The sequence below is a fragment of the Sander vitreus genome, chromosome 8 (genome assembly GCF_031162955.1).
Source record: "Sander vitreus isolate 19-12246 chromosome 8, sanVit1, whole genome shotgun sequence".
In the NCBI taxonomy this organism is placed as follows: domain Eukaryota; kingdom Metazoa; phylum Chordata; class Actinopteri; order Perciformes; family Percidae; genus Sander; species Sander vitreus.
The window spans coordinates 703,522-710,223 of NC_135862.1; positions in this window are offsets into that span (position 1 = coordinate 703,522).

Here is a 6,702-nt window from a genome sequence, read left to right on the forward strand (position 1 = left end):
GACGTTGGTTTATGTCCATAAGAGTTCGCAGGGCACCTGCAGGTGTTAGCAGGTGGCTGTGACTACCATATGTGGCTGTTGCCTTGACGGCAGTGATAGGGTCAGTTATAATGTCCTCTGAGACCATCACAGTCCCAGAGTCAGACCGCACCCACTCCAGTGACACTCCTGTTCAGATGCAGAGGTCATTCAGATCTGGCCAGTCTGACCAGACCCCAAAACCAGTAAAGTGGGTATCAAGTTTTCCACATTTTTATCTTTTGAAATCTAGGAAGTGGATCCGACTCCCTGGCCAATTGGGACCTTGCGTCTTCTTAGGTCCAGGAACAGGGAGGATCGAGCTAGCTCCCTAACATCTTTTTCGATACTGTTCAGCATGTTCAGAAGATGGGAATTCCACATGCTGGTGTAGATCCACTCTATGTTTGATACCCCCAGTCCCCCTTCCCACTGAGGGTGAAAGATAATGTCAGTTCACCATTTTGTTATTCATTTCACTTAGGACTTTCTGCTGGATGTGTGTTGGAGAACAGATGTTGCACTTTTGACAGTGCTACCTGTCTGATAGCCTCCAACTTCATAGTCAGAGGCAGTGGGCATCTGTCAGTCAGGTCCAACCTGGATGTAAACTCGGACATGATGGTGTTTACTTGCTCGTTCCATTCTCCTGCAATGTTGATTTTGTGTCCAAGGCAGCTATATTCAATTCAATTATCAATTAAATTTTATTCATAGTATTGTGGAAATTGCAGTAAATTGCAAGAGACAACTTCTCATGTTGCGCACACGAATGCGTGTGTCATTTATTTATATAGGAAAAACAATTCATTCAGAAAATGGTGCTGCCCAGCAACCCAAACCCCAGGTCCCAGGTCATCACACACTTAAAGGGACCGCGATCTCTGAACCAACGTATTACATGCACAACATATTAAATTAAACAACAAAGGTGAATTATGTATGTCACATTCACTACAAATGTCCCCCAGAATTCACCACATCAGAAGTGGAATTAAACAGTCAATGGGGAGGCGGGCGTATTAACCGGCCACAACGGCTGCGCTGCACCAGAGGTCAAGGAGACCCAACCGCAGCAGGTGGCCCGTCATGACACGGGTGTGGGGAGAGGAGTGCGGGAGGCTTGGTAGGGAGGGGAGTAGGGGGTGGGGGCTGAGCAGGAGGCCGTCCACACCGTGGGGGCTGGGCCAGGTCAATAGTCCTGGCCATATCCAAGTGAGCCGGTTTGAGACGGTCAATGGAAAGAGTCCACCACAAAATGTTTGTCCCTTGCCTTCAAAACCCGGAATGGGCCCTCATAGGGCGGGCGTAGCGGTCCCCTGTGGGCATCGTGGTGAATGAACACATAGTCAGCAGTCTGCAGCCCAGCAGGGACGTGTGACAGAGGGAGGCCGTGATGGGAAGTGGGGACAGGTGTGAAAAGCCTTGTATTGTCTAGCAGAACAGACCGCTGGAGCTGGAACCCACAGCGGCTGTCCATAAACAACCTCCGCGGATGAGGACTGAAGATCCTTCTTTGGCGCAGTCCTGATGCCCAGCATCACCCATGACCCAGTTGTCGTCTTTGAGGCTGGCACGCAGGGAAGCCTTCACCAACCTATGAAAACGTTCACAGAGTCCGTTATCCTGCGGGTGATATGCAGTCATGCGGTGGAGTGTTACTCCGAGGCTCTGTGCGACAGCGTTCCACAGCTCAGACGTGAACTGCGCCCCCCGGTCTGAGGATATGTCCGAAGGAGTGCCGAAATGGGCAACCCAGGTGCCGACAAATGCACGTGTCACCACGACAGACGCCACTGACTGCCAGTTTACCCGCAACATGCTGTAAGTCCGTAGTAAACTCCGAAATGTAGCACAGATGACGTTGCTGGCGGGCGGACCACGGCTCAGCCACCTTGGCCATGACAAAAATCAGTGGCTTGTGGTCTATAAAAGCAGTGAAGTGTCGACCTTCCAGCAGGGAACGAAAGTGTAGAGACCCAGCAACTCCTGGTCGAAAGTGCTGTACTTCCGCTCACTGGGGCACAACTGACAGCTAAAGAAAGCCAGCAGCTGCCAGGCCCCGCCCACCCACTGTTCGTAGACAGCACCGACAGCGTAGTCCGAGGCGTCCGAGGTGATGGCGATGGTGGCTACAGGATGAGGATGCGCCAGGATGAGGATGCGCCAGCATGGCGGCGTTCGCCAGGGCCGCCTTAGTGGCAGCAAAAGCCTCATCCCTTCACACAGTCCAGTCCACAAAATGCTTGGGTTTACTTTGCAAGGCCTTGTGCAAGGGCTGCATGAGCTGAGCGGCTCGAGGGATGAAGCGGTGGTAAAAATGAGTAAAGTGCTGAGATTTGGACGTGCTCGCCACCAGAATGTCATCCAAGTATACAAAAAGAAAAGGCCGGTCCCATGTGGGATTATTTTTGTGACTTTAATTATCAGAAAAACTTCTCAAGTATCAAACAAAAAACACTAACTCAAGCAAAAAAATTATCACCTCAAAGGTAAAACTTAAAACATGCACAGAAAACATTTGTGTAGTTGTAAACCATTGGTATTTTATTTGTTTGATATTATATCAAATGTTTTGAACTGTCGGACTGGAGTGCTGTATACTTCTCAGTCGCCACAGGATTTTTAAGAGGGCTCACCACTCTGAATGCTGTTGAATTTCTGATAGCCGACACAACGTAGTAGTACTTTGTTGTATCCACGGTGATCTCATGCAACGCAATCTGCTTTCAGTCTGGGCGAACCATGCCAACGCCGATGCTTCCCAGAATTCTCGGAGCTTGACGGAAACAGTGTTAGCGGACATGGTCGTGTCGTGTCTCTGGATACGTCCAGCAGACTAACGTCAGGGTCACCAGTGTGCGAATTGCAGTAAATTGCAAGACACAACTTCTCATGTTGAGCACACAAATGCGTGTGTCGTTTATTTATATACGAAAAACAATTCATTCAGAAAATGGTGCTGCCCAGCAACCCAACCCCCCGGTTCCCACGTCATCACACACTTAAAGGGACCGCGATCCCTGAACCAACGTAATCCATTCACAACATATTACATTAAACAACAAAAGTGAATTCTGTATGTCACATTCACTACAGTATCACATCATAACAAGTGTTATCTCAAGACACTTTACAGATAGAGTAGGTCTAGACCACACTCTATAATATACAAGGACCCAACAATTCTAGCAATTCCCCCAAGAGCAAGCATTTATTGCGACAGTGGCAAGGAAAACTCCCTTTTAGGAAGAAACCTCGGACAGACCCAGGCTCTTGGTAGGCGGTGTCTGAAGGTGCCGGTTGGGAGTGTGATGAATAGCGGCAATAATAGTCACAATACAGATAATGGAACTATGACTAGAAATAGTAGTTGTAGTAGTTCATGGCATAGCATGGCACTGCAGGGCGTTACAGGACATAACAGGGCACAGCAGAGCAAAGCAGGGCGTAGCAGGACGTAGCCGGATGTAGCAGGACGTAGCAGAGCACTGCAGGGCACCACAGAGCGTAGCAGGGTGTAACAGGGCATAGCAGGGTGTGCAGTAGGACCACGGCGACAGCTGCAACCATGATTTTGGTGCCACCTTAATCCAAGGAAACATGCTGGGCGAAAAAAAGGACTCCAAGGAATAAGCTCCCCAGAGCTAGGTTAGTAACAAGCATTTCTGGGACATGGATGCACACAAATGGAAATAGAGAGGAGAGAGAAGTTCAGTGTGTCAAAGGAAGGAAGCCCCCGGCAGTCTAAAATTATAACAGCATAACTAAGAGAGACAGGTTAAGGAGAGGAGCCTGGTCGGGCTAGAACTTTCCCCAACCAGATTTGGCTGTACTGGCCTGCCTCCCTCTACTCTGATTATATTATTGATTATATGGTAAATGAATCTGACGACTATGACGAGAAGTAGGTGGGCCAGGCTAGGCGGACGCTGCAACGCCTCACTACCTAACTATAAGCTATATCGAAGAGGAGAGTTTTAAGCTTACACTTAAATGTGGTGACAGTGTATGCCTCCCGGACCCAGACTGGGAGCTGGTTCCACAGGAGAGGAGCCTGATAGCTGAAGGCTCTGGCTCCTGAACCCAGACTGGGAGCTGGTTCCACAGGAGAGGAACCTGATAGCTGAAGGCTCTGACTCCCATTCTACTTTTAGAGACTCTAGGAACCACAAGTAACTGCATTCTGGGAGCGCAGTGCTCTAGTGGGAAAATAAGGTACTATGAGCTCTTCAAGATATGATGGCGCTTGACCATTTAGAGCTTTGTAGGTCAGAAGAAGGATTTTAAATTCAATCCTGGATCTTACAGGAAGCCAATGCAGAGAAGCTAATACAGGAGAAATATGATCTCTTTTCTTAGTTCTTGTCAGAACACGCGCTGCAGCATTCTGGATCAGCTGGAGAGTCTTAAGGGACTTATTTATTAGTAAGGAATTACAGTAGTCCAGCCTGGAAGTATCGAATGCATGGACTAGTTTTTCAGCATCGTTTTGAGACAGGATGTGCCTAATTTTGGCAATGTAATGAAGATGAAAAAAGGCTGTTCTTGAGGTTTGTTTTAAGTGGGCTTGATGCATTTTAAATCCTGACTGAAAGTCCTCAAGTAGACTATTGCTGTGTAGAAAATCACAACTGATTAGCGACTAACTTCTCAAGGATCTTGGAGAAAATGGGAAGTTTAGATATAGGTGTATAGTTGGCTAATACCTCAGGATCGAGGGTGGGTTTTTTCAGAAGAGGTTTTATCACAGCTACTTTAAATGTCTGCGGTACATAACCTGTTAATAAAGACATATTGATCATATCTAGTAATGAGGTGTTAACCACGGGTAACGCTTCTTTAAGTAGCCTCGTTGGGATGGGGTCTAAGAGACAGGTGGATGGCTTAGCTGAAGAGACCTTTAACATTAGTTGTTGAAGCTCTATAGGATAAAAGCAGTCTAAGTATATGTCAGGTCTTGACAGTCCTGCGTTTAAAGTTGACCCGTTAGAAGTTGAGGGCAAAAGGTGATGAATTTTATCTCTAATTGTTATAATTTTGTCATTGAAGAAGCTCATGAAGTCGTCACTACTCAGAGCTATAGGAATAGATGGCTCAATAGAGCTGTGACTATCTGTCAGCCTGGCTACAGTGCTGAAAAGAAACCTTGGGTTGTTCTTATTTTCTTCTATTAATGATGAGTAATAGTCTGATCTGGCATTTCTGAGGGCCTTCCTATAAGTTTTCAGACTGTCTTGCCAAACTAAACGAGATTCTTCCAGTTTGGTGGAACGCCATTTACTTTCAAGTTTTCGCGAGGTTTGTTTTAATTTGCGCGGTTGGGAGTTATACCAAGGTGCTAGTTTCCTTTGCTTCATCATCTTCTATTTGAGGGGAGCAACAGAGTCTAAAGTCGTCCGTAGGCAGGCCGTAGCACCGTCTACAAAATTATCAATTTGGGAGGGACTAAAGATAACATAAAGGTCCACTGTTGTATTAAAGCACGACATTGAGTTAAATGCTGTTGGAATGCTGTTGGCTTCCTTAAATTTAGCTATAGCACTGTCAGATAGGCATCTAGTGTAGAAGCTTTTATCTAATGTCATATAGTCGGGTAGTAAGAATTTGAAAGTTATTAAAAAATTGTCTGATAATAAAGGATTCTGCTGAAATACTATGCCATATGCCAGCACAAGGTCGAGGGTGTGGTTAAAACCAATACAACTAAAACCAATTGAATCTAGTAGTGAGTTGAAGGCAGTACTAAGGCTATTGCTGTCAACGTCCACATGGATATTAAAATCATCTACAATAAGTACTTTGTCTGATTTAAGGACTACATATGATAAAAAAAATCGGAGAATTCAGCTAAAAATTAAAAAGGACCTGGAGCTCGGTAAAAAACAAAAAATATAATTGGCTGTACTGTTTTCCATGTTGGATGTTGAAGATTAAGAACAAGGCTTTCAAACGAGTTATAATTTAGTTTAGGTTTAGGATTAATTAACATGCTTGAATCAAATATGGCTGCAACTCCCCCTCCCCGGCCTGAGTCTCTAGGAATTTGAGTATTATTATGACTGGGAGGAGTGGCTTCATTTAGACTAACATATTCTTCATGGCCCAGCCATGTTTCGGTAAGACAGAATAGATCAATTTGATTATCTGATATCAAATTGTTTACTAGTACTGATTTAGAAGACTGAGATCTGATATTTAATAGTCCACATCAAATTTTCCTATTCTGTTCTTGCAGTGGTGGTTTTAATTCCAATTAGGTTGTAAAGTATAGCCCCTCTTTTGTTTACCTTTGATTTAACTGATCTGAGTCGGGGGACAGACACCGTGGTTATGGGATTATGAGCAATAATAAAATCATTGATTAAAAATGATTTTCCGGCCAAAGACCTGACGTTCAGTAGGGCTATTGTTATTGTATTAAAAGAATTATCCGTCTCATTTTTTGGGACAGGCTGTGGGCTGACGGGGAATGGACGCTAAATTGACTATGTTTGCAGTTATTTGCTTCTTATTACTTAGGGGATTCACCACTTTGTATGGTCTATTGTTGATTATAACTAGAATGATAGAGCTGGTCAATGGGCTAGCAGAGTTATTTGTAGAGGAAGAACAGCTTATGGGAGAGTGTGTAATGGTAGTAGTAGTACTACATGTTACCCTGTAAAAAACATTTTCAGATTC